This window comes from Chelonia mydas, chromosome 10, assembly GCF_015237465.2.
Source record: "Chelonia mydas isolate rCheMyd1 chromosome 10, rCheMyd1.pri.v2, whole genome shotgun sequence".
Taxonomy (NCBI): Eukaryota; Metazoa; Chordata; order Testudines; family Cheloniidae; genus Chelonia; species Chelonia mydas.
Window position 1 is genome coordinate 57,992,912 of NC_051250.2, and position 27,990 is coordinate 58,020,901.

Below are 27,990 nucleotides of genomic sequence, written 5' to 3' on the forward strand. Positions count from 1 at the left end.
TTTTTTTTAAATGGAAATAGTTATACTAGTACAATCTCCAATGTGGATACAGTTATACCAATATCAGTGTGCTTATATCAATATAAACTTATTTCCCTTCTAGTACAAGATAAGCTATAGAAGCATAAACACTTTTATTCCAGTATAATGGCACCCACACTTGCGGGGTTCTACTACTTTAGCTGAACCGGATAGTTAAAGCAGTACAACTGTACTGTACGTACAAGGCCCTAATGGATCTTCGAATAATAAAAAAAACCCAAACCCAAACTCTGAACACTTATCTCAGTATTAATTGTATATATATGCTCACATTCAATTTCTCCTTTGATTTTCTGCCAAACTTACAAAAGAGTTGAAGAGAAATGTGTACCCAGCTATGCTACTAAGTAGAATTTTGTCTTCGCTATACATGCTGATTTTGTAGAATCCTGTTAAAGTACAACCAAAAAAATGGCAACAACTATAGCTGACTAATATGGGGACACTTACAGGTTCTAAAAGAAGTTTGTACTTTCAAGTACAATAGCTGGTTTGTATCCAAACATCTGATACGACCCACCCTTTCTCCACAAGAGGTTTTTCGTTGTTTTACTACATTTTCCTCCAATTGTGAATCCTGAAAGCTTTTTATTTTGTTCCAAAAGAAATTATCTTAATACAGCTCAATGATATCATTGTTGTGTAAATAAATAGAGTATCCTGTACATATTTTTAGAAGCCTAGAGGCAAAATCTGAAGTTTGTAAAAGAAAGTCTTTCAGAAAATCTTTCTTACAGAAATGTAAACAAAGACTGCTCTCAGTCTGTTTAGGGATGCTTTGCCAGTGCTGCAAGGACACAAAACCTCTTTATATTCCTTAAAGGGTGATAAAAAACAAATTCCTTCAAAGAGAACCTGAGGCCTTGTCTACATACAATAATTGTACTGCTTATATAATATTGGTTATAGTTAAAGCTGTACAACATCCCTTGTGTGAATCGCAGTTATACCAGTATAGTTTATTTGGATTCAGAAACAAGAATAAACTACATCAGTAGAAGGCACCTTTGTACCAGTACACCTGTATTCACACTAGGGGATAAACTCGTATAACTATATCAGTAAATAAAGAAATAAATTTTCTACCCATAACTGACATAGTTATGGTCCTGGGGCCAGTTTTGTTCAATATCTTCATTAATGATCTGGAGGATGGCGTGGATTGCACCCTCAGCAAGTTTGCAGGTGACACTAAATGGGGAGGAGAGGTAGATACGCTGGAGGGTAGGGATAGGCTACAGAGAGACCTAGACAAATTAGAGGATTGGGCCAAAAGAAATCTGATGAAGTTCAACAAGGACAAGTGCAAGTCCTGCACTTAGGATGGAAGAATCCCATGCACCACTACAGACTAGGGACCGAATGGCTCGGCAGCAGTTCTGCAGAAAAGGACCTAGGGGTTACAGTGGACGAGAAGCTGGATATGAGTCAACAGTGTGCCCTTGTTGCCAAGAAAGCCAATGGCATTTTGGGATGTATAAGTAGAGGCATTGCCAGCAGATCGAGGGATGTAATCATTCCCCTCTATTCGACATTGGTGAGGCCTCATCTGGAGTACTGTGTCCAATTTTGGGCCCCACACTACAAGAAGAATGTGAAAAAATTGGAAAGCATCCAGCAGAGGGCAACAAAAATGATTAGGGGGTTCCAAAGAGGATGGATCTAGACTGTTCTCAGTGGTAGCAGATGACAGAACAAGGAGTAATGGTCTCAAGTTGCAGTGGGGAGGTTTAGGTTGGATATCAGGAAAAAAATTTTCACTAGGAGGGTGGTGAAGCACTGGAATGGTTACCTAGGGAGGTGGTGGAATCTCCTTCCTTAGAGGTTTTTAAGGTCAGGCTTGACAAAGCCCTGGCTGGGATGATTTAGTTGGGGATTGGTCCTGCTTTGAGCAGAGGGTTGGACTAGATGACCTCCTCAGGTCCCTTCCAACTCTGATATTCTATGATTATACTGGGACAACTGTGTCTAGACCAGGCTTTAAAAAAACAGCTTTATATAACCATTCATCTAAAATAGTACACAAGGCTGATTCCTTGGATAGAGAACAAATGTTTGTAGCCTGGAACAAGCGAATGGGGATTATCCACACTAGACTTTACAGACACGTCTGGCACCTCGAGTTAATGGGTAATCAATTAACTTGAGGTACAAAAGTCTAGTGAAGACAAGCCTGGGGACTGATCCCAATAGGTAGTTTTAGTACCCAAACAGCATCAGGCCCACATGCTCCAGCAATGGGCACATAATAGATTTTTTTAAAATCAGTAAATGCAATATATGCTGTTTGTTTCCTCATGTTTACTCTTATTTACCTTCAGTTCAAAACATTATTCTACACTTTTTTCCCCCTTCATTTTACAGATCGAGTCCCTTAGCCCAGTTTTCACTACAAACTCAGGAAATTCAGTTAAGGTTTCAATGAAAAGTAACCCAAATATGTTTAGAAGCCTTAATTGTGCATTTCCCTCCTTTAATATGCTTGGATATCTTTTAACTGTAACTAACTCTGCATTCCCTTGGGTTTGTAATTCTTGGTTTGGGTTGGGGATAATTACAATATCATGTTAATGATTTTTACCTTTAAGCTACTGATCTTGACTCTCAACATTAACTCCATTTGAATGTAGTTTTTGTCTAGGAATTGGCATCTTTTTAAATTTATACACAAACACAAAACAAGAAACCCAAAAATAGTTTTTACCATGTGGTATTCTAGTTGAAATGGGCTTGCAGCTGCTTTGCCCATCATCAAAGTAGTACAAAGCAGCCAAAGTGTACCAGTAAGTCTGGCACTTAACTGGCATCCGGTGTACTTATTTAGAGAACTGTGTAGTGAAGTCAACACTATATGAAGGGATGGGGAAGCCTAATTCCGGAGTCCCAACATCTCTGTGCTTGAGGGGCTCCCCACCCACACCTCCCTCTGTCTCTTCAGCAGTGCTAGCTCTTTGTACACAGAAGTTGAGGCAGCAGCGCTATGAGGTGCCTTTCAAGCACTGATGGCCAAGCTAGCATGTAACTATGGAACCCTTAAAGAACAGCGACAGTTGGGCCAAGTAATATGCCGTAAGAATTATGAACACATGCACATCTCCCTTATATCACTGACTCACCACAACCAGTAGAAGTTTGGCATGCAAATTAGATGCACAAGAAGGGTGGGATTCATTCAGTTGCCTCTGCTGTCACAACAGACCCCATGTCTTTTGAACGGAGTTATTCGTAGCCTATACAGTTTTAACGAATAGGTACAACAATCATCAATAATTCAGCTTAACTACAAGCAATTTTTTCACATATAGCCTATGCACAAGATTGTAATGCATATTAACCATATGGAAAATTTGAAGGGCCTGTGTTATTCCATTACTAAGATCATTCGGGACAAAAAAAGACTGATAGACGCTTAAAGGCCCATTTTAAAATTAATTTTAACTCAACTCAATTAATGGATTCACTTGTTCTCAGAAAATTCATTCTATACTTGATGAGTACTTCCTATAATTTTGGGGAGGATATGCTGTATTTTTCATAAATAACAAAAGTTGAATCCTTAAATTCAAAATGGAACGCAATCTTCTATGTACACACACATATACTTTAAACACACAAACATATACATATATGGTGTTGTGTGCCTCTGTAATCATTACAGTTCAGTACTTATGCAAGTTATCTTGTGGATTTCTTTCACCTATTAGTCATTCAGACACAAATAATAAATCCCAGTTTCCTTGAATGTTCAGAGATATATTACTGTTTGTTTAGACATTCCCCAGGCATCAGGGAAAGAGACAGATACACCCAGCAAAAAGTTTCAGCAAATTCTTTCCCCTCATTAAAACTGGGAACTTTTCCTCATAGTTTGATTCACCAAAGCAGGGCAACACTGTCTACCACACTGGTGCCATCACAGAAGAAATCAAACTTATTTTTCATTGCCATTATCAAATCTTGATTAAAATTACTGCATTTCTTTTTCAGATCTTTCTCTTCTCTTTACGCCTCTGTGTCCCCGTCATTTCTTCAGCTGGGGATTGTTCTCATTTCTCTGGGGTTAAAATGTCTTAATTATCATTGTATTCTTTAAACACTTGGCTTCATATCATCTAGTTCCTTTTAACTAAATCAACCATGCAATTTTAAATACGCAAACCTGGCTGGATTAAGGACTAAGCACAATAGGCCTATGCCTAGGGCCCTAAACTCAGAGATCATAAGACAACGAAATGACATCATCACACTCAGCTGACATGTCACAACAGACCTAGAAGGCATAGGACAGCATTTCTAAAACTGGGGGTCCCGACTAAAAAGGGTTCATTGGAAGGGGGTCGTGAGAGTGGCGGCTGCTGCTGGCCATGCCACCCTTACTTTTGCGCTGCTGCTTAAGGTTGCCAACTTTCTACTTACACAAAACTGAACATCCTTGCCCCGCCCCTTGCCCCACCTGTTCTCCTCCCCGCCCCCTCCCTGAGGCCCTGCCCCCACTCACTCCATCCACCCCTTTCTCTGTCCCTCACTCTCCCCACCCTCACTCACTGGCTCATTTTCACCGGGCTGGCTCAGGGGGCTGGGGTGCAGGAGGGGGTGAGGGCTCCGGTTGGGGGTGCAGGCTCCAGGGTGGGGCCAGAAATTAGGAGTTCAGAGTGTGGGAGGGGGCTCCAGGCAGAGGAGGTGGGTTGGGATGCAAGAGGGGGTGCGGGCTTCGGCTGGGGTGGGGCCAGGGATGAGGGGTTTTGGGTGCAGAAGGGGGCTCCAGGCTACGGAGGTGGAGCCAAGGGGTTCAGAGTATGGGAGGGGGCTCCGGGCTGAGGCAGAAGGGTTCGGAGGGCAGGAGGCAGATCAGAGCTCGGGGAGTGAGGGCTCTGGAGTATGGGAGGGTGCTCTGGGCTGGGATCAAGAGGTTCAGAGGACAGGAGGGGGATCAGGGCTGAGGCCAGGGCCCAGGAGGGGGGGTCGGGGTGCGGGCTTCAGGCAGCACTTACCTCTAGCAGCTCCCAGAAGCAGCAACATGTCCCCCCCTCCAGCTCCTACACAGAGGCGTGGCCAGGCGGCTCTGCGCACTGCCCCGTCCGCAGGCGCCGCCCCCGTAGCTCCTATTGGCCGCAATTCCCGACCAATGGGAGTGGTGCTCGGGGCGGTGGCAGCATCTGGAACCCACTGGCTGCCCCTACATGTAGAAGCCAGAGTGGGGGACATGCTGGTTGCTTCCTGGGAGCGGCGCGGAGGCTAGCAGAGAGCCTGCTAGCTCCGCTGCACAACGCTGTCAATCGGATAGTGAACGGCCTGGTCAGTGGTGCTGATCGGAGCTTCCAGGATCCCTTTTTGATCGGGTTTTCGGGTCGAAAACCGGGCACCTGGTCACCCTATGCTGCTGGCGGTGGCATTTCCTTCAGAGCCAGGCAGCCAGACAGTGAATGTGGAGAACCGATTTAAGAGTCTGCCTCAGTTCCCTGGAGTTGCGATTGAAAAAACTGTGTGCTTCAAAATAGCAGCACCCCTCACATTAGGTGTCCAGATACTTGTTTGTATATAGTTGTGTATAAAGCAACAGGCCTTGGACAATGCTATGGTTATTGCCACAATCACTGGAAAAGGCTTCCAGCTCTCCAAACTGCACCCTGTTGTCAATTTTCTTTTTTAAAAAATGTGTTTCTTAAATACCCACATATTTATTCATGAAAACTGTTGATTTACACTTTTTGAAAGGCTTCAGCACCTTCCACTGGAGGGATAATGATTACACGCTTCATTTAGTGCTCCTATGAGTATATACAGTAATTTGCTAACACTTTTTTTTTGGGGGGGGGGGGAGGGAGGAAGTGGGGGGAGAGTTATCATCACAGCCTGAAGTATTTTCAAAGCGGGACCCAGCAAAAATGTTTGAGAACCCCTGGTCTAACCTGTTCTTAACTCCAGTGATGGGGATTCCACAGCCTCCCTTGGTAACCTATTCCAGTGCTAAACTATCCTTAAAGTTGGAAAGTTTTTCCTAATATCTAACCTAAATCTTCCTTGCTGCAGATTAAGCTTATTACTTCTTGTCCTATCTTCAATGAACACAGAGAACAATAGATCACTGTCCTCTTTACAATAACCCTTAACATATTTTAAGATTGTTATCAGGTCCCACCTCAGTCTTCTTTTCTCAAGACTAAACATACCCAGTTTTTTTAATCTTTCTTCATAGCTCAGGTTTTCTAAACCTTCTAACATTTTTATAGTTCGTCTCTGGACTCTCTCCAATTTGTACACATCTTTCTGAAAGTTTGGCGTCCAAAACTGGACACAGCACTCAAGCTGAGCCCTCACTAGAGCCAAGTAGAGTGGAATGAACCTCTCAGGTCCCAGGTACAACACTCCTGTCAATACACCCAGAATATTAGCCTTTATCACAACTACATCACATAATTGGCTTATATTAAATTTGTGATCCACTATAACCTCCAGATCCCTTTCAGCAGAACTACCACTTAAATGTAGTTGTTCATTTGATTTTTCTTTCCTATGTGCAATACTTTGCACTTGTCTTTACTACATTTCATCTTGCTCATTCCAGACCAATTCTCCAATTTATCAAGGTCCTTTTAAATTCTAATCCTGTCCTCCAAAGTGCTTGCAAACCCTCCCTGCATAGTGTCATCTATAAATTTTATTAGCATACTCTCCACTGTTATCCAAGTTATTAATTAAAATATTGAACGACCTCTTACCTACTCCTTTCTTTTTTTTAAAATAGATCATGGTGTATCTTTTCCTGTCTTGTTTTCAGTGCTGGTATTTGTCTCTCCCAACACATCAAATATTCCTCTCTTTCTTTCCATATGTAGTGTGATCTAACTTCCCCCTCTATATTTTCTGTCCTCTTCCCCCACTATCAAATCTATAAATTAGGAATAATAATAAATAGCAGCAGCATTCTCCAGGTTGGAGAAAGAAAACAAGGAAACAGACTCTGAGGAGAGGTCTAACACAGTTTTTGGATTGGTATAACCCCTAGCGTGGATGCAGTTCTACTAGTATAAAGGTGCCTTTTACCAGTATAACTTATTTGCCTTCATGAACAAGAATAAGCTATAACCGTATAACTACCTTTATACCAGTGTGCATCCCACAGGATTTGTATTGCTTTAACTATGCTGGTAGAAGTAAAGCAGTCCAAATTTTGGATGTAGACAATTAAAAAATGCAAGAAAAGATAACCCATGATCTATAATAGGAAATAAGAGAGCAAGTGGAGTGATGCCTGAAAGAAAGGAATATTTAGCAAGACAGGTAACCAATTACAAATAATAAACAATAAAAGTTCATTCCATAGATAGCTGTCATTAATGGTAACATTTTCAGTCAGTCTATTGTAAATGGTACACATTGTTTTATTTCTTTAAATTACAGGGACGGTGGCTGCATAGGTATTTTTCACCTTGGCTAGTGGCTTAGAAACTTTCGCCACCATAAAAACGTCAGTTAGGAGTGGCATTCCCGCCCCCTGCCCTGCCCCGCCCCCAACATTCCTATACCAGCAAAAGTCCTTGTGTAGACAGTTCTATTGGCATAAGAGTGCTTTTGCTGGTATAGCTTATTTCACTTACAAAACTGGTGCAAACTATACCAGCAGAAATGCTTTTATGCTAGTATAATCTGTGTTTAGAGTAGGAGAGTTTGTCAGTATCGCTATGCCAGTATGGTTATACAGGCAAACCTTTTCTATTGCAGACTAGGCTGTAAGTCCTCAGATCAGTGTCAGGTAAATTAGTCAAGTCTTGCATGGAGCTTGATAGTGCTAAACCAACCCCCTGATTTGTATTCAGAAATAAAGGCTCCTGCTGCTGGAGCAACCTGGAGAGCACAGGTGTAACATTCTTTCCATGTGAGTAACACTAGTAACTAATGCCCCAGTCCTAAAAAGGACTGCATATAGCCACATTTGCTATAACCGTGCTGAGCCCTTCAAAGGGGCTTAATGCAGCTAGTATAAGGTTCTCATCACTGAAAGTAGCTCCCCCTGCCCTGCCCAGTAAAGCCCAAACTTTATCACTTTTGCATATGATGCCTTTTTACTTTGAAACTAAGCAAAATCTGTTCATCCATGTTTGTATTAACATAAGGGTAATAAGTATGTGTGTTCACATGTGTATACTTTTCTACTTGAAGTCTTAAAAATCTGTTTATTGTCCTAAGATAGCTCAAAAAGTGCTAAAACTTTCCAAATGGTTGCTTCTTGCTGATAACTATTTTCTGGGAAAGGTGCGTGTGTGTGTTTTAATACTGGATTTATGAGCATTGCCATTTTTACCCAACTAGTCACATTTTCATTGTTATAGTATCTGTACTTTTGGTTTTTAATTCTATGTTTATGCATCATTAGAATGGTGAATGTGTCTAACGTAAAATTGAGGATTCCTAGATTCCTACCTTCTGGAGTCTGTTATGCACAGATCTTTGAGTGTCACAGGGCTATCTGAATATTAATAACTTTTAGCATTCCTGCATGGCAGAGCATGGGAGGACCCTGTACAAGTCAGTGAATGTGCTAATGACTCAGACATCTTCTGGTGTGACCAACCACATTGAGTTTTTGTCTTTTAAATGAAATTACTTTGCAGAAAGTCTCACCATCACTTTCCCCTAGGACAGAATGGAATGCTACATTTGCATTCTAATACAACAAAAAATGTGATAAAATAAGTGGACATGAAAAAGGCACCCTTATTACATCATATCTGAAATTAAGGTTTACATTCTAAATTGAATAGTGTGTCTCAGCAGGACAAATAATGGAACAATGTAATTCAAATACAGCGGATCCAATGTTTAGTTAGAGGCACATGTGAAAAAATAAGTATTTAAAGTGTATTTAAAATGTTTGGCTGTGGATTTCATCATCCATTCCATTCTACTTAAAATAGAACTACACTTGGATAAACTCCTTCAATGAGACTGCCAACCCTGTTGGCAGAGATGGTACATGGTCAAAGCAAATTCACTGTGCTCTAATCCCAAACACTGGGGACTCCATGACTACCACTTCACTAAATCTTCTACCCATGCAGTCCTCCTGCTAGTTTCTCAAGTTTAAACACTAAATTGCAATATTCAACCACAGTGAAAAATTTTGCCATTTAGATTTATCTCCACTAACACACAGCTGAGGTCAAAATAGATTCTGAAGTTTGTTAATCTGCTCAGACGAACATGTCTGAAATAATTATTCCATGAGCAAGTAATATTTTCCACTTATGGCAGCATAAATAGTAACCCAACAATCTCTGTTGGGGTTAGAAAAATCCCTTCACCTGAGGCGAATAGGAAACATTTTTTGGTAAATTTTCATCTACAGGATCTAAGCTTTCAAGAAAGAAAGAAACCTAAAACAGCAGTAAAATTAATAAAGTGCTGTCTTCCTAAGTCTGCAACCAGCCAGCCCCAGTTCCTCTGCTGCTACTATTGCTTTACCAGCATGCAAAAGAGGGGAAACCAATCACCGTTGGTTCTCACTATTGTTACTGAAAAATCTGTTGGCATCAGTGAACCTGACAGGAATTTTGTTAATTTCTCTGCAGTGTGAGGATAAGCAGCAAAGCAGGAAAGAGAACTGTTCATTGAGGAGATTGATTCCGACACAAGATCTGGGATAAGAGTACCACAGTCCCCCTTTTCCCACTCAGCCTCCTAGGGTATGTCTACACTGCAGAGGGGAGCAAGCCTCCCAGTCGGGAAAGACAGGCTCATGCTAGTGGAGCTCGAGCTAGTGCGTCAAAAATAGCAGTATGGATGTTACAGGTTGGAGCTAAGGCTCTCAAGTCCACCCTAGGTTCAGAAAGTGGGGGCCAGGAGAAATCAAAGAAAAAGAATGCTCTTTCTCCAGAAAGAAAAACGCATCCTGGCAAGACAGACTTTAAATTTATCAGACACCCACTTGCCAAAAAGATGCAAGTCATCAAAAATGGACAGTACCTTGGCCTCCCACAGGAACACCTATGGAGGGGAACTCCACTGGAGGAAATCACCACCCACATCAGCATAAAGAAAAGGAGTACTTGTGGCACCTTAGCGACTAACAAATTTATCTGAGCATAAGCTTTCGTGAGCTACAGCTCACTTCATCGGTGTGTAGCACTGAGCAAGTCTAGAGGCTGCAGGAGCCCTGGGCTTCTGCCCCTGGCAGACTTCCTCCTGGGACGGGACAGCTCTGAGAAGCTACTAAAGCCTTGAGGTATGTTTTTGTTCTTATTGTTTTCAAACTAATTTCCAAGATCTCAGGAGGGACAATTTTCATCCTCTTGGACTGCACATCCCTTCCCCCAGTGGAAACCTCTGCAGAGTTCGGAATGGGGGTGGGAAAGGCAGCTGCCTGCATTCCCCCCTTCCTTGAGCAGATTTAGAGAGCATGATCAGCACCCTGACAAGAACCCCAGCAACTGGGATTAGTTTCCCATCTGAGTGTTGCACCTGGATAACAATATTCCCCATCTTTAATACCAGTCTGCGGCTAGTACGTTTAGTCCTCCGGCTGTAACTGACTAACCCGATTTCCAAGCCTTATGCCTGGATGGGTGCAAGAGGGTGGAAGAAAGACAGGGAGAAATGATGGGATAAATTAGAAAAGAAAAGCATGATATGAAAAGTATGATTTGGGGGAGAAATGGGAGAAGAAAAGAAAAAATAGGGGAGGAAGTAGAGAATGTAATTAATGTGTTGGGGAGGGGAAGACAAAGGAGTCAGAAGAAAGAGAGAAACAGGTCACTGAAGACAAAAGATAGGAAAAGACATGGTAAGAAAAACAGAAATGATGTGGAATATAAGACCAACAGAGATCCTTAGGGTGCAAGCTCCAAAGGGCAGGCACTGTGCCGTCTCACCTGTCTGGAAAGCCCCTAACACAGGGGTGGGCAAACTACGGCCCAAGGGCTGGATCCGGCCCCTCAGGGCTTTGGATCCGGCCCGCGGGATTGCTTCTGGAGGAATGGGGAACCATGGCCAATGGGCGCTTCGGGGGAGGTACCCACAGGCAAGGGCAGCGCACGGAGCCCTCTGCCCTCCCTCCCGCAGGGGACCCAGGGACGTGGTGCCAGCTGCTTCCCGGAGCGGTGTGGGGCACGGCCGGGGCAGGCAGGTAGCCTGTCCTGGCCCCAGTGCGCGCCGCTGCCACCCCGGAGCTACTCCAGGTATGCAGTGCCGGGCTGGAGCCCGCACCCCAAACTCTTCCCGCACCCTACACCCCAACTCCCTGCCCTGAGCCCCCTGCTTACACCCCAACGCCCTCCCATACCCCATACCCCTCCTGCACCCCAATCCCCTATCTCGCATCCCTCCTGCACTCCAACCCCCTGCCCTGAGCCCCCTCCCTGCACCACTGCCCTGAGTCCCCCTGTGCACCCCCTCCTTCACCCCAACCCCCTTCCCTGAGCCGCCTCGTACACCCCACACCCCTCCTAACAGACAGTGGGCAATAAATAAGGAAATAAATTAAACTGGGTTCCTCAAATAGTAATCAACAAATTATTTGAGGAATTTTACCAATATTAATGTTGAATAATAATTCAACATACACTTTATTCACAGTATTCATCGAGCTTTGCAGCTTATCAGACTAGCTGGTGAAAATATTATCGGACAAATTCTGGTGCAGTGCTTTGAATGTACTAAAATATTTTACTACTTATAGTAGTATTTACAATTTTTCAAATGTATTACATAGACAAAATGACTGAAAATGTTACAATTATATACAGTACACACCTGTCACTTTAAATTGCAGGATGCACAGCTTTGGGGAAGGAAGGGCATAGTTTTTGGATATTAGAGCACAGGTATTATTCACCCATTCTAGTAGGCTCAGTCCTCAGGCTAGTAGGTGTCAGTTAAGAGTTTCAAGCTGCGCTCCATAATCACAAACCCAAAGATCCCATTCAGTGATAACCACCATATACCACAGACAATACATCATAACCTTAACTCTGCCCTAATAGGGATGCCAACTTTCCACTAATCCTTTAACTAAACTCCCTACCACCACCACCAAACAGATCATTATCCTTTCTGCACAGTTCTGGAAAATCCTGTTCACTCACATTTGGAGTCTGGCATCCCTGCTGGGACAAAGTTAAGGTAGTAGTGTGCTATCAAAGATGCACAGTGGTGATCTAGTAATGAAGTGTGTGTCTGTGAATGGAGGAGTAGAGGGCCATAATTTTTCATTTCTGTGTTTTTGTGCTTCACTATGTTATTTATAGACCAGACATAACTGATAAATAATGTAACATTACTGTGTATTAATTCTCCAGGTTTTTTAGACTGAGAAAATCTCTTCAATACAACAGTGGTTACTTTAGATGAGAATAGGATCTTTGTGAACATGTCCAGCCAGCTCAGGCGCTCTGCTTTCATTAAGATACTTTTCTTCATGAAAAGCCAGCGCTTTGTTTCAGATCTTCATCTACTGCATAACGCAAATACTGTTGGCCTAGAAAATTCACTGTCATACACCATGTTATACCCTGAATCACTCAGCACTTTTCAGACTCAGGCTCATAATGTGCCTTGTATTAGGGGCCTATTTTAAAATTTCCATCACAATACTGGCTGGAAGGACTAGACATTACTATTATGTCATTATCACTATGGTAATGGATTTAGAAGCCAGACTGGTAAAATACGATGGTGTGTAGAGTGAAGCTAAGCCAATTTCTACTTTTGGCTAATTTCTAAGAAAAAGAACACAACTTTGCCCAAAAGAACACAGGGTACTTCCTTAATATTATACTTTAACTTCATGGCAAAGTTCAAAAATTCAGAGCTGATTTTAAGCCAGGCTTCATCAAAAAACCAAAAAACTTAACAATGCACTGAACGTGTCATTTATCAATATTAGTTATTGGGTAACCACAGTACAAGAGGTACCAGTAAATATTACGGTAAAACTAAAAACAGATTCTGATATATGTTTTCAGGTTAGCTCTTTACTCTCTCCTTTTCAGTTTCCCAAATCCCCATGTGATGGACACATAACATACACTATAACTGGGGTAGGCAACCTGTGGCATGCGAGCTGATTTTCAGTGGCACTCACGCTGCCCGGGTCCTGGCCACCAGTCCGGGGGGCTCTGCATTTTAATTTAATTTTAAATGAAGTTTCTTAAACATTTTAAAAATCTTATTTACTTTAATATATAACTAAACTATTTTTGTATGTAAAGACTTATAGAAAGAGACCTTCTAAAAATGTTAAAATGTATTACTGGCACACGAGACCTTAAATTACAGTGAATAAATGAAGACTTGGCACACCACTTCTGAAAGGATGCTGACCCCTGTACTATAATAAACTTATTGTATATTTTACAGTTAGCAAACAAATTACACCTCAATTTTCATTGTAAGCCCCACTCATAACTTTCTGAAAAACTCTTTTGGGCTGAAGCTTTCAATGCTTGATTTCAGTCCAAAGGTTTTGGGAATTTGTGAGCAAAATCTTTTCAATCACTTCCATTTACAGGATGAGGAGGAATTACTTACTCCCTTCTAGTACTATATAAACTTACATGAACAAGTAACTCAACATGCCTGAACTTTTGAAAGTTCATACTTCATTTATTGTTAGTCCTCTATGAGAAACATGTCATCTGGAAATTTTGAAAAAATATGTTAACATTTTAAGTGCATACACTTGTGCACAAGTGCAGTAAAATATTTCTATTAGGTTTTTGTTGTGTTATTGCCAGTTCGCAAACATGGCACAACTCCACAGTGCAACTGCAAGGGTTCGCTACCAAAGTCTTCTCCTTCTATATTTAAAAAGAAAAAAAAACTTGCATTAATACACTATAGGTAAAGACCCTGATCCTGCAAAGGCTTACATACGCAAATAGTCTAACCATAGGACTCATATTTGTGTATGAATTTTAAAAAGCATCCAAAAAGTCAGGAAATGCAGATGTTAAGGTTTCAATAACTACTGTATATACTCATTCATTAGCCTGTTCGTTTATAAGCCGATCCCCCCAAGATGGATAGGTAAAAATAGTAAAAACTGTATGACCCTTTCATAAGCCGACCCTGTATTTCAGGAGTTGGTAAACTTTGGCTCCCGGCCTGTCAGGGTAAGCCGCTGGCGGGTTGGGACATTTTGTTTACCTGGAGCGTCTGCAGGCATGGAGCCCCTCAGTTCTCTGTGGCCGCGGTTTGCCGTTCCCAGCCAATGCCACTTCCCGCAGCTCCCATTGGCTGGGAACGGTGAACCACGGCCACAGGGAACTGAGGGGCTCCATGCCTGCAGACGCTCCAGGTAAACAAAACAACAATGTATTAGATATTCAATTCAATGATTTCATAGAGTTTAAAATCATCAAATTTTGGTGTAGACCCGTTTATAAGCTGACTCCTGCTCTTTGATGCGTTACTTTTTTACCAAAAATATTCGGCTTATGAACGAGTATATACGGTATATTACATATGTAGCATTTTTTAATTAGTAGGCTGTTAGTGTATATTTAAGTTATACATTTATATGGACAAATTAACGTTGCAAACACAACCTGATTCTTTCATTTACTAACTGTGAGAGTTTGACTTCACAACATTAATGCCATGTAGGTTTCTGCATATCATATAACAGTCTTATGTGAAGCTGGAGTGCAATTCCTACTGAAAGCATTAAATTACAAAATTAGTTTAAAAAACAAGTCTAGAATGTTGAGAGAACAGATCATTTGATGTTATATAAACCTAGGGTTCCTAGGTGCTAAAATAATACAAATAATAACAGTAATATTATTTAAAAAGGAACTCATTCTTTTTGTAATGAAAAGATTATTCTTGTCATCTACTGTCACAATATTACATAGTAAAGACACTACAATTAAAGTTTTGCTAGTGTTTCAATTATGAAATCCTTGTTTTCAAATTGTTATACACCATTTTAAATTACAGGTTTCTGCAGGTTCCTAGCCTTGACATATTTGATCAGTTTATAATACAAACAGCTTGTTTCCATAATAAGAACAGGAGGGGCACGGAAGCTTAACTTTGTGGCCTAGGCTAACTAATTGTCTTACTACCAGTTTGTAAAAACATTTATCTCATGTTACTCTATGACCAAAGGGTTAAGTATTCAAGTCAGAGGTCATGCCATTTCACCTTTACATTCCAGATGACATCGCAACCTCCAGGCAAACTAACTTTAACCCTGTTCCCCAAAAGATCCACTTTTAGCTATACAGGATGGGTAGGAATTGGAATAGACTTTATACTCTTATTCACCATAAAAATATGTTTCATCCTGCTATTGAGGTAAACTTCTAGGACTGCACAGAAATGAAATTGATTGCATCCATGGCCCAGTTTGAGGAAGCCACCTATTAGGGTAAATCTATATTATGTTTTAAAACCTGCAACAGCGAGTCTCAAAGGGGCTCAGCGGCCTGGGGAGAAGGGTGAGCTTCAGAACCCAAGTTCCATCCTGAGTCATAATGTCTATCCTGCTGGTTTTAGCGATGTAGCGCACGCCCATATCTGTAGACCCAGGCTCAGAGACTCGCTGCTGCAGGTTTCAAAACGTAGCGTAGACATACCTTAGACTCAGAGAGTTAAGTTCCATTTCTTCCAAATGTCCACTGTAAAGGGAAACCCACTGTGACACTCTACATGCCAGGGGAGCTCTCTGTGACCCCCACATTCATCATTTGTATATAATTATGATATTGCATACAAAGCATTCCTTGTAAGGTATCATGGGAAAGGTTATGATCTGCTGAAACACACAGTTCCATCTAAATATATATATCATTAATACATATGAAATTATGAGAATTGTGTTATATGTTTGTCACTAAAATATGCTGTTGCTTTGGGAAGCGCCCAGACACTAGCTCCACAAAGACAATAACCAGGGGGACAACCAATGCCCAGGCAGGTGTCCAACAACCATCAGCAGCCATCGTCCAGCAAGAGAGCTACAATGCAATGACTCACTTGTACAAGGTCACACCAGGGAAATTGCTCAACCTTGCCTGGTGACTCAGCAATGCCCACCAGACACGCCTGGACTTGTGTTCTCCAAGCACATGGACTAAGGGTATAAAACAGAACACAGTGGCCCCATGCTTGGCCTTTCCTCCTCTCCCACACCTATGCTGCAAACAACAAGGACACTGAGAGACTGAAGACTCCAACAGAGGAGACTGGCCCAGGTTTCAAGAGTGAAACCTGTGTACTATAAATTGCAATATCCAGTAGGGTGAGAAAACTGCTTAATCTAGATATTGCCCAGTCTAATAGGGTTGAGAGTTTAGACTGCAAGCTTATACAGTATTTTATTTTAATTTGGTAACCATTCTGACTCTTTGCCTATCACTTAAAATCTATCTTTTGCAGTCAGTAAACTTGTTTTACTGTTTATCTTTACCAATGAGTTTACCTTAAGTGTTTGGTAAATCTGCTCAAGTTTACAAAGGCTGGTATATATCCACTTTCTATTGATGAAGTGGTGAACCAATTAATAAACTTGCACTGCTCATCTTGAGCAGTGTGCTTTTCTCTGTGTGATTATGAGTGGCTCTGGGAGCATTCATGCAATCTAGCAGCTGGATGTGGGGCTCTACATGCTGTTGTGCTGAGTGATAACAGCGCCTGGAGGGGTTTGCTGCTTGTCACTAGCAAAGCATTGTGAGAGACAGCCAAGGCTGGAGAGTTAAGGGGACACAGTGGTCCCACAGCCCCAGGTTGCACCCTGGGGATCCTGTCACACCCACATTGTAGTCATAAGTGCAATGTCAGGAACAATGATAGTGCAAGTCTGATAATCTAATAACACACATAACAAATATGATACGTGCTGCTTTGCTATGAATTAATTTGGATAATATAAATGATTATACCATTTATTAGACTAACAAAAAATAAGTATTGTATTAAATAAAAGGAGCTAGTCTGTCATGGAGAATAAGAACATCTATTGTAAGCAGACAAATGCAATGCACATCCATAGACAGATCACCTCATCGGTAATCACCACAAGTTTGTGCATAATACATTTTCCTGGCTGTGCTAGTGAGAATACCCATTACTCTTCCATTTCCATTTTTACTTTTTACATTATTGTAATCTATTTTAGATTACTGTTTTATAGAGTTTGCATTGCACTGACGCTCAAGTAACATTTTATGTTCCCTGAGATTGATCCCATGAGTATGTATCCCAGAAAGAAACTTTTTAATTAAACAAATGCATAGCAACTCTTGCAGAACGTTTTTGAATCTTAGAAATATGAAAAAAATTAAGCCATGAAGAAGATACCACCATTTCCTTTATCAGAAACCACTGCAGTGTGTGCAGAACTAGACAAACACCAAATGTCAGAAGTAATCTGAAAGATAAACTCTCTTCAAAAACCATTTCTAAGCCACTTTAAAGAGATAACATTCTAGATACTTCAAAATATGTTTGCTCACATTATACATACATAGCAGCACACTAAATATTTTCAAGTTATTTGTGGGTTCTTAGATACTACATTTTAAGAATATTATATTCTATTTTTACACTAAATGTTAAACATCTTATACTTAACTACACAGGTAATTATAACCTTGCTGAATGTTCCTTCTAAGATAGGTTTCAGAGGGGTAGCTGTGTTAGTCTGTTTCAGCGAAAACAACCAGGAGTCCTTATGCCCAAATAAATTTGTTAGTCTCTAAGGTGCCACAAGGACTCCTTCTAAGATACACATTCATTAATAGCAGACATCTTGACATTTCTCAGAACAAAAACATATCACCTTTCATTACTGAAAAACAATTACAAATGTTTTCTTCCAAAGCAGACTTGTTAACCAAAAGCCAAGATTCCAGGAAAAAAACAAAACAAAACAAATACACAAAACTGAAAACACCACGTCTGCGAAAGATTCAAGAAAAACAATTAATCCTAACTTTGGTGGAAATGCACAAACACACACCACTGAATACACTACACTCTACCATGACAACAAAGCAAACAAAAATTATAATTAGAGATGAGGAAAATTATTAAATCACCTAGTACATTGCACTGGCTAATGCAAGATTCCTCCTTACTCAGTATCTCTTTGTGTTCAGTCAGTCTGACTTTATATCACTCCTGAAAATATACTTTTTCCACAAAGCTTTTCAGCAATAATCTACAAGTGGATAATATATATGTGAAAATAAAAAAACTATACTTCCTGAAATTCTGCCCTTCAGCCTAAATTAGCAAGCAAAGGCTAAGTTTAGTGGCAGTATTTGCAGCACAACACATCCTATCCATCCAAAACCCTAAAAGAACGGAAATTAGAACTTAAGAGGAAAGATTGTGCATTCTTTTCTACTTTCACATTGCCTGCAACAATACTGATAACACACTCTAACTCTCTATAAGGCTTTCATTTCCATCTCCAACAGATACCCAATGTAATCAAATTTGCAGCTTATCACAAAACTTTTTAATAGCGACCTCATATGCCTGTCTATCAATTATATCAACAAATCAGCACATCTGGCTGTCACACATTCCATGCTTTAGGGAAGCTATTCTGGGTTTTGCATGAGACAATCCAGTGAAAAATTGCTAAAAGGGGTGATTTCTAAATTATTATTCTCTCTTTATTAATTCATTTTTAATCAAACCACCCTGAAAAATTCAAATCGTGCTCAAAGTTTATATTCTATGTTTTGGCATTAGCCATTTAAATAAGATTTTTACAAAATAAAGGTTAAATGCTCCTATTAAACTGAACTTTGTAATGCAACCTTAACTGTTGTGCAGCTATTCCATATAATTGAACTGATTTGTCAGAGTATGATTTCAACACTAATCCTGGCAACTGATCCACTCAGGTGTACCCTCACATCCATAAGGAGTCCTAAGGGCCCACTAGATCCATTTGCAGGATCCAGGTCTTATGTTGTACAATCCTCAGGAGAGAGACCATGTCTTCTACATTTGTAGAAGTCAAGCACACTGGAAATGTTGAGGTAAAAAAAAACAAAAACAAAAACCCATGTGTCTCCAAGTATGGACTTCCATTACTTCCCTCTGAATACTATTCCATTATTTGCAGCAATGATCCTTTTAAAAATTATTCTACCTTGCACAAAAATTCAGCTCATACAGCAAGAAAATTACATGTTGCGGGGAAGTACAGGCTAGAGGTAAAAGCTGTGACAAATTGTTCTTCAGCCAGCTGCTGATGCTAATCCATACTGACCAGAAGCAGCATGGATCTCGCTATAAAGCTATCATCGTATACAACCACATACAACATATCATTCGCATGGTTAACTGGAAGAGGAATGAATGGGCAAATTATCTTCCAAGACTTTCCTATGCAAGTGAACACACACAAAGCAAGCACAATCCCCTTCTCAAAAATAAGTTAATTCATAGAATAAAAGGGAGATGAAGAAGTCAGGGAGTGCCCCCACTTCAGGAATCCCTGGAATCTGCAGAAGAATGTGTCTCTACAAGTTGGCACATCCCCATCTCCACCAAAGGGTCATCGTTCGAGGGTGCTAAGATTATGCCCACACTAACCCTAGCCAACAGGCAGCCTAGTATGCAACTCCACACCCACACACTTCTGAGATACATGATAACCCTACCTGTGTTCCCAGCAGCATGGGATCACATGAACTCATCTGAAATCTAAGGGCAGGGCCAACACCTCCCAGTACATTATTACTATAAGTATCACCAGTGAGCTGCACAGCAGGTATGAAAATACAGTTCCTGCCCAGAGAACTTTACCAGAAGAAGGGGAAGTTGGTGAGACACAGGCCTGGTTTTCATTGACTTTATTTCCTTTATTTCATGCATCCGATGAAGTGAGCTGTAGCTCACGAAAGCTAATGCTCAAATAAATTGGTCAGTCTCTAAGGTGCCACTAGTACTCCTTTTCTTTTTATTTCCTCCAAAATTCTCCCTGCTTTCCTTGCTATTACTGACTCAGCTCCACCAGTGGCAGCAGAAATTAGAACTTGATTTCTCTTATTTAACATTTTTAGTGCCAGAGCCCCATTGTGCTAAGGACCATAGGAACACACAGAGCAGGCTCTGCCCCAAAGAGCTTACATTCCTGCACAGCTGCGGCCAGGTAGCTACTAGCCTTTAACCCCTATACCACGTACAACAGTGGTAGAAACACCAGCGTCACACAACACCGGCAATCCCACCTTTACAGTCCAGGTGGAGCTGACCCAGCGAAGCAATGCTAATGGGACACTTCAAGGCTGTCGTTGCCCTCCTGAAGCAATACTACCAAGGGTGCAATTAACAGCGCTTCCGGGGAGCCTCCCCATTTTTGTCAGATGAGTTTATAAGGAGTCTTGTGCTGAGTAGCTTGTTCCCGAGGGGAAGGACTCCACGTCCTTGGCCTCTGGGAAGAAGCCGGCGTAAAGGAGAGGAAGCCAGTGAGCACAGCAACTCGGAGCCACAGTGCAACTTCCCAGCAACAGCGACGCGTTCAGGCGCCCCACAGCCCATCCCCTTCCTTCTCCCGGGCAGCAGCGCCCAGGCCAGCAGGGCCGCGCCCCCCGCCCCGGGCAGCAGACACCACCCCGTGCCCTGACCACCGAGGCCGCTCCCACCCGCCCCGGGCAGCAGCAAGTGGCCAGGCCAGCAGCGCGCCCTCCCTGCCCGGGGGCTGCGGGAGCCGCTGGTGCCCGGGGAAGGGGGCTGCGGCCGGGCACGGCCCTTTCCGGGGGGAGTCGGTGACAGAGGCGCCCCGCGTGCCCCGGCCTGCCTCGTCCCCGGCGCCGCTCGGGCGCTCTCACCTGCCCGCAGCCGGCTCCCCTCAGCGCCCTGCTCGCCGCCCGAACCAGGCACGACCGCGCTGAGGGCTGAGCACCGACTCCCCGCCTCCGCTGGCGGGGAGGGGGCCAGCCCGGCCAGGAGACCCCACCCCGAGCCAGGGAGGAGTCAGGGACGCCGCGGGGCCAGGCAGGTGAGGCGAGGGCGGGGCTCCCCGCTCGGGCAGGGGCGCGGGCCCTGGGGCTTCAGGCGCCCGGAGCAGCGGGGGCTGCCCTGCCCCCACCGGAGCGGTGGCTCTTTGACCCGCGGTGCCCAGGCTGTGGTAGCCTGTGAGCGCCTCAGGCCAGAGCCCTTGGCTGCTGTGTGCGCACTTCTCGTGTCGTGCGGCGTGTGAGGAGTAACCCCTCGCTCCTGAGCCCTGATTTGTTCACTGGCTTCAGCCCCTGTCACACCAGGCTGCAGGAGCGTGTTGAGAACCACCTCCCCAAGAACCAGCCCCCGGGGCCCCAGCACACTCCGCTTTCGGCTGGTTAAAAGACCAGAGCTCCCTTTTCGCAGCTCCGGCCAGTCTCTGTTTAAAACACGGTTCCGTTCTATTAATTTCAAGGAATGTAAGACCCTGATAAGCGTACCAGGGCTCACGAGGAACAGGGGAAGCACCGCAAGAATAGAGAAGGGTAAGTGCAAACCAAACATTAAGTACAGTAGTAGATGAAGAAAATTATTAACCTAGTGGTGATGCCATGTAACCTAGAGCAAACAAGACAACGAGGTGCTGTCTCCCTTAAGAACATTATAATAAGTACCCGTGGGAAAACCTGGAAAGACAGATGCACTTAAGCATTTGAAAGATTTTCAGAACCAGTTCAGCTAGACTAGAAGTCTCACAAGGTCAAGCTTTCATAATATTTCCAGTGTTTTCTGCTTGATTAGAAAGAACTGAAGTGAGACATATCACATGCTATGGCATTTCTACAGTGGCTCTTTACTGAATATAGGGTGACCATATTTTCCCAAAGGGAAAATGGGACACCTCACAGGGTTGACCTGAGGCCCCCCCTAAATGGGGCTGGCTCGAGGCCCCGCTCTCCCTCCCTCCCAAACCCTCCTGCCGCTTGCCCACAGTGTGGTGGGGCTGGCCAGAGCCTCCTTGCCACCTGCCCTGGGCAGATCCGAGGCCTCCCTCTCCCTCCCTGCGTGTGGGACTGGCCTGAGCCCCCCCTACTGCCTGCCTCCGCGGGGCCCAAGCTGCTCTCCAGAGCCCTCCCTCCTGCACAGGGCTGGTGTTGCTGCTTGCCCCCCTCTCTCCTACATGTTCCTCCGCTCTTTGCTAGAGGTTGCACCCCACTTTTTTGGCAAAACTGTGCATTTGGTGCATGATGATCAGTTGGCAAGAGCAAAAAGGACAAATGCCCAGTTTTGCCAAAAATGTTGCCACGGCCTGGAGAGGGCTCAAAAAAGGGACTGTCCTGACCAAAATGGGACGTATGGTCACCCTATGAATGTGGCGTGCGCAGGCAGGCTAAATAAGTGCTGATCGCCATACTCCAAGAGATGAGTATTTCAGGAGAATCAGGACCAAAGTTAACTTTCTGGAACCTCAAAAAAGGTGCAAGTTGGTTATGTTATCTGAACCAGTCAGCTAATCAATAGTGGAATCATGGGATAAGAAAGAGGTCAAACTGATGGCAAGATCATGTCAACTCAACCATTTTGTTAGTGAGGGGAATATAGTAGGCTTGGTGTAACTTATTATTTATTTGTATTATCGTAATACTTAAGGAGCCTTAGACAGAGACCAAGACCCTGTTGTGCTAGGTGCTACATACAAAAGACAGTCCCTGCTCCATATAGTTTAAGCTAAGTATAAAACAAAGAACAATAGAAGGGAGAATACAAGGAAACAATGAGACAATATTAGACATTAGGGTTGAGGTGATTTTTTTGGGGGAGGAAGAATTCACCATATCTGTAACTATAAAATGGAAGACTGCCAGTTACAAAACTGAACTACAAAAGAGGCTTTGGGATGATAGACAGTAAGATGAACAGGAGCACATAGTGTGATACTGCTGTACAGAATTTGCCTGTTTTATTAAGATGTATAAACAGGTATTTTGGCCAGAAAAAGTAATTCTTCTCTCACCACTGCATTGATAATTTCATTACTGAAGCACTGCATGTAGTACTGGGTTCTGTACTGGAAATAAAAATCAGTAAAGCTAGAGGGAATCCAAAATAGATTAGAAAATTAAAACTGCTGGAGATGATTTTAAGAGAACTGGATTTCTGTAGTGTATAGGAGTGTGCCATATTGGTCTATAAGTAGCTGCAAAGAATCTAGCATAACTAGATGTAAAAGAAAGGCAGCTACTACTAAAACACACAGCAGTCATGATTACCAGTTATTAGCATGAGTTTACAATTAATCTTTTCATATTGCCTTACCTATCATGCACTTTTCTTTCTATTGTAGTCCGGCATACTCAGTAATTTAGCATCTCTCTACCATTTCAGGTGTGTTAAGCAGAATTCAGCACCATCAGATTTGGCCCATCCACCCCTCCATACATGGAGACTGCAGGGCAGACAGGCCAAACTTTGAGTGATGCTGTGACCTTGTGTGCGAGATCACAATGCCACTTAGTTTGGGGGCCCTCTCAAACCGGGGCCCAGGGCAAACTGCTCTTCAACTGGAACAGGGGGTTGGGGGTTCAAAATGGGACAGCCCCTGAAACCCAGGACTGTTGGAAGGTAAAGATTTGGGAATACTTGATTTAACCATGCTAGCAAGACAGAGACCTAATTCAACAAGACCCAGAGTCCAGCTGTAATACCCTAAAAGACTATTGTCCAGTTGGATGGGGCAGTGTCAAAGGCGTGAATAAAAATACAGAGACAATATAGTCTTGTGCTAAAGGTAGATTTTCAGCTCAATATATAGCATATATTTCAGCTTCCCAATGTAAGCTACCATATCCTTCCCCACATTTTTCTTTCCCTTTAAACTGAGGCATTGATCCTTATTAACAAAACTGACTTGACATCAGGATTAATGTTTTACAGACTGCACAGTTCATTAGCTGTAAAATACAATACAAAATGGAGTAAGCAACAAAAGCAAAACAAACAATAATGCCCTAGACCCCTGTGCTGTGGATTAATTCTAGCTGTCAGGTGCTCTAACACACCCCAAACTCTGTTTGGCATTCTCCAAATTTAGCTGTCCTTTTGAACTTCCATTTATTGATCAGCACTGAGGTCACACTGGTTTGAAAACTGCACTTTGATAACCAGAATTAGGCTTCATGTGATATTTGGCTCCTAGCAGATATAACTTTACCTCTCACCGTTTGACTAATCAATGCAGACTCTCACTTTAGTAAACTGGAAGTTTAGACTTGAAATTAGATGAAGGTTTCTAACCATCAGAGGAGTGAAGTTTTGGAATAGCCTTCCAAGGGAAGCCGTGGGGGCAAAAGACCTATCTGGCTTTAAGATTAAACTCGATAAGTTTATGGAGGAGATAGTATGATGGGATAACATGATTTTGGCAATTAATTGATCTTTAACTATTCATGGTAAATAGGCACAATGGCCTGTGATGGGATGCTAGATGTGGTGGGATCTGAGTTACTACAGAGAATTCTTTCCTGGGTATCTGGCTGGTGAATCTTGCCCATATGCTCAGGGTTCAGCTGATCGCCATATTTGGGGTTGGGAAGGAATTTTCCTCCAAGGCAGATTGGAAGAGGCCCTGGAAGTTTTTCGCCTTCCTCTGTAGCATGGGGCACCGGTCACTTGCTGGAGGATTCTCTGCTCCTTGAAGTCTTTAAACCACGATTTGAGGACTTCAATAGCTCAGACATAGGTAAGAGGTTTTTCGCAGGAGTGGGTGGGTGAGATTCTGTAGCCTGCCTTGTGCAGGAGGTCAGACTAGATGATCATAATGGTCCCTTCTGACCTTAATATCTGTGAATTGAGGCTTTATATTTACATTTCCTTTCCTGGCTTCCTTATTTCAAGGGATATTGAACTAACAACTCTTACACTAGGAAAAAAACTACATTTCATGATACCACACAACTAGATGCTGCTTCTGACTTGTCCCTTCGAAATGTGAGCTATAAAGGTTTGGCTGAAAATTAAAAAGGATAAAAGCCTATTGCTTTGTATAAAAACTAACAACTAACATTATTGAATACAATCTGAAACTGAAATTTGTTCTCTTTGATTTCCAGGAATAAAAAATCTAAACCCCTATTTTTACACACTTGATACTTATTCAAAACATTTCATTTTAAGCAGATTTTTTTCTGAGAATTTTGTCCCTTGGTGAATTACTCTGATGTTTTAACAAACTTGAGTCGTTTTTGAGTTATACAAGTGGGAAAAAACCCCCCACAAATCCATCCATTTATAAAAGTCAAAACACTTTTGGGCTCACATAACTCCAAGAAATGGTTAGTTTGTAAACTTCAAACTTTCTATAGAGTTAGTCCTCAAGGCAGATGAGTGCATTTTGTATATTTGAAGAAATGTTTTTTCCTGCTTTTACCTAATGTTTCCCCAATGGAGAAACTCAGCTTCTTCTTCAGATAAAAGAAAGAAAGAGGACTTCCCTAAATGGTTATTCCCTTCTTATTTCTTTCCCCCTTTCTTTTGTATCTTCTGCCTCTTAGCACTTCTCCTATCTCATTCTGCCTTGTCCCAGCTGCATGGGAGCACTGCTCATACAACCCATAACACTTGAGCTCCTTCTAGCTATAACATACACAGACTGTGGAGAGGAACATCATACCAGTCTGAGAAAATTGAATGATCCCAGCACTACAGAGGCTGAGAAGCATTCTCACACTGCAGGACTTTCTGGCAATTTGGCAGGACCATAAGGGTATGTCATGCTACAGATGCTATCGTGGCATAGCTACCTTACCGTAGCTGTGCCGGCATCACCCCATAGTGTAGACACAGCCACTTACGGAAGAGGTTTTTCCATCGCTGTAGGAACACTACCTATCTGAACAATGGTAGCGACAACAACGGAAGCGTTCTTCCATCAACATAGCTGTGTCTACACTGGGGGATAGGTTGGCATAGCGACATTGGTCAGGGGGTTGTTTTTTTCACACCCCCAACCAACATAGCTATGTCAGCTTTCACTTTTAGGCATAGACCAACTTTATGCCTTGGCAAGTGAAATGACTGAAAAGAGGGATGAGAATGTAGGACAGCTGAGATACAACATCTTGGGTGCATTTTCACCCCCCCAAAAAAACAAAAAGTGTGTTCTTACCTCATGTTAGCTAACACAGGGTAACTAGCCTGAGGCAAAAATGTTAGCAGTTTGTAATTTACACACAAGTTAGAAGGTCAAGTTGAAGACTATGGGTATGTCTACACTGCAAGGTAAGCCCAGGGTTAGTGGGACTCAAGTCACTGACCTGTGTTAGGGAACCCTTGGTTTGAGTGCCTACATTGTATTTAAACCTTATTTAACACACTTTGAATCTGTGCTTGAACCTAGGGCTCTGAAGTGCACAGACCCAACCCAAAGTAACCATATCCCAGAGTCCCTAGCACCCCCAGAAATGTGAGCATGGTGCACTGTGGGAAAACTTCATTGCCCACCCTGCACATTACGGCTCGCTTTGGAAAATCTTGATCTGTTTGCTATCCATTGCAAACCCAGGAGGCTCTCTGATAGTGTGCTTGCAGATTGGTGATCAGAAACAGAATAGGAATGCTGGCCTGAGTTGCTGCTGTTTGCTGGGAGGGAGAAAGATGGCGGCTATCATTTTCAACAGAGTGGACTGCAGGTTGTTGGGATAGAGAGGACTAAGGAAGTTATCCCACAATTCCAGGGGACACTTGCTGATGACTCCCAAGACCTGAGTCAACTGGGGCCGCAGCTATGCTGCAAAGCAATGGGGATGGGTCTGAGCCCTGGGTTAGTGCAACTGCAGTGTAGACGCAAGGCGGGGTTAACCTTGAGCCTGGGCTTACAGTGCAGTGTAGACATACCTTATGAGGTAGCCTAGGGTTTACTTTGACCTCTAACTTGTGTGAGGGCTACAAACTGCCTTCTCTTCCCTAAGATTTTATCTCATGTTAGTTAACTTGAGTTGAGAACATACCTTGTTTCCTAGCAGAGACAGCTCCCTTAGTCATTTGACTTGCCACATAAGGCTGTATATGTATGTGGAAGCCAAGAGAAAGGTGTGGGCAAAGCTATCGTTAATTCACTTCTGTAACCTTGGGATTCTGGGCTGGCTGCGGTCCAAGAGATCCTGCATAATTTAGGCAGGCCAATAGGCTGCTGTAACCTTGAGCTGCCCAGTCTGGCTATAGAGTTCTGCACTACAAAGATCCTGCCCTTGACAAACCCCAACCCATCCCTAGAATACCTCTTGCACTGAGGCTTGCCAAAGGCAAGAGCAGAGGGAACAATTCTGCCAAGGAGTAACTCCCTAATTGCTAATGGAGTTTTGTCAGTGTAAAACAGACAGGAGATCAGAATCACATACTTAGTTGTCTCTATGCTTATCACAGTGCTGCAGAACATGGATACTGCATATATACACACAGATGAACTCATGCTAAATAAATATAAATTATAACAACAGGTTTAAAAATATTCCTGCTCCAGCGAAGATGTAAAATAAAATTCCAGCGAGGTAATTTAGCTCTTTTCCTGAGCTGTCATTAAAATTCAGTGTATCCTGTGCAGGTGGCCACAATGAGGATGTGGGCGGTCTGACGTAATGGTCAATGCAGGAGTTGGGCCAGGTTAGATATCTGGAGGTCAGAGTCTGAAACAGGCCAGGGGGCAAAACAGAGTCAGGTGTCAAGTCTGGGAGATCAGAAGCAGGAGACAAAATTGAGAGCTTAACCATGGATTGTTAACCAGAGTCAGGCCAGGTCAGGATACCAGGAAGTTAAGCCAGGGGAGCAGGAAGCACAAGGCACATATTCCAGAGCAAGATGGATTCTACTTGCATAGGCAACTTCTTGTTCCTGTACTGGATTTAAGTAGGTTGTGGACCAGTCAGGGCTTTCAGTGTTCTGCTGATCAGCTCCCAGGACTGGGGTCCTCTGGCTGAGTTCAGCTCCTATTCTATCAAAACTTTGCAGATTGGAATCTGCTAGCTCCAATGAGCCCTGTGGACTAGGGTT

General features: G+C 42.8%; 1 protein-coding gene and 1 long non-coding RNA gene across 7 annotated transcripts in view; one reads left to right on the plus strand and one right to left on the minus strand.

Annotated features, from left to right (window-relative positions):
* The window catches only part of CGNL1 (cingulin like 1), a 108,580-nt gene extending 87,611 nt beyond the window's left edge, over nt 1-20,969 (minus strand). For 4 of the 5 annotated variants that reach the window (XM_043524140.1, XM_043524141.1, XM_037911313.2 and 1 more), the window contains exon 1: nt 20,838-20,969. The gene's annotated coding sequence lies outside the window, so the exon portion shown is untranslated. Of the gene's footprint in view, nt 1-20,237; nt 20,594-20,837 lie in introns of those variants that run through there. The other variant, XM_043524138.1, reaches the window with a different exon arrangement.
* Nucleotides 20,879-27,990, plus strand: part of LOC114018637 — a 63,523-nt gene continuing 56,411 nt past the window's right edge. For both annotated transcript variants that reach the window (XR_006284390.1, XR_006284391.1), the window contains exons 1-2: nt 20,879-21,007; nt 21,422-21,491. This is a non-coding gene — a long non-coding RNA (uncharacterized LOC114018637). The remainder of the gene's footprint in view (nt 21,008-21,421; nt 21,492-27,990) is intronic.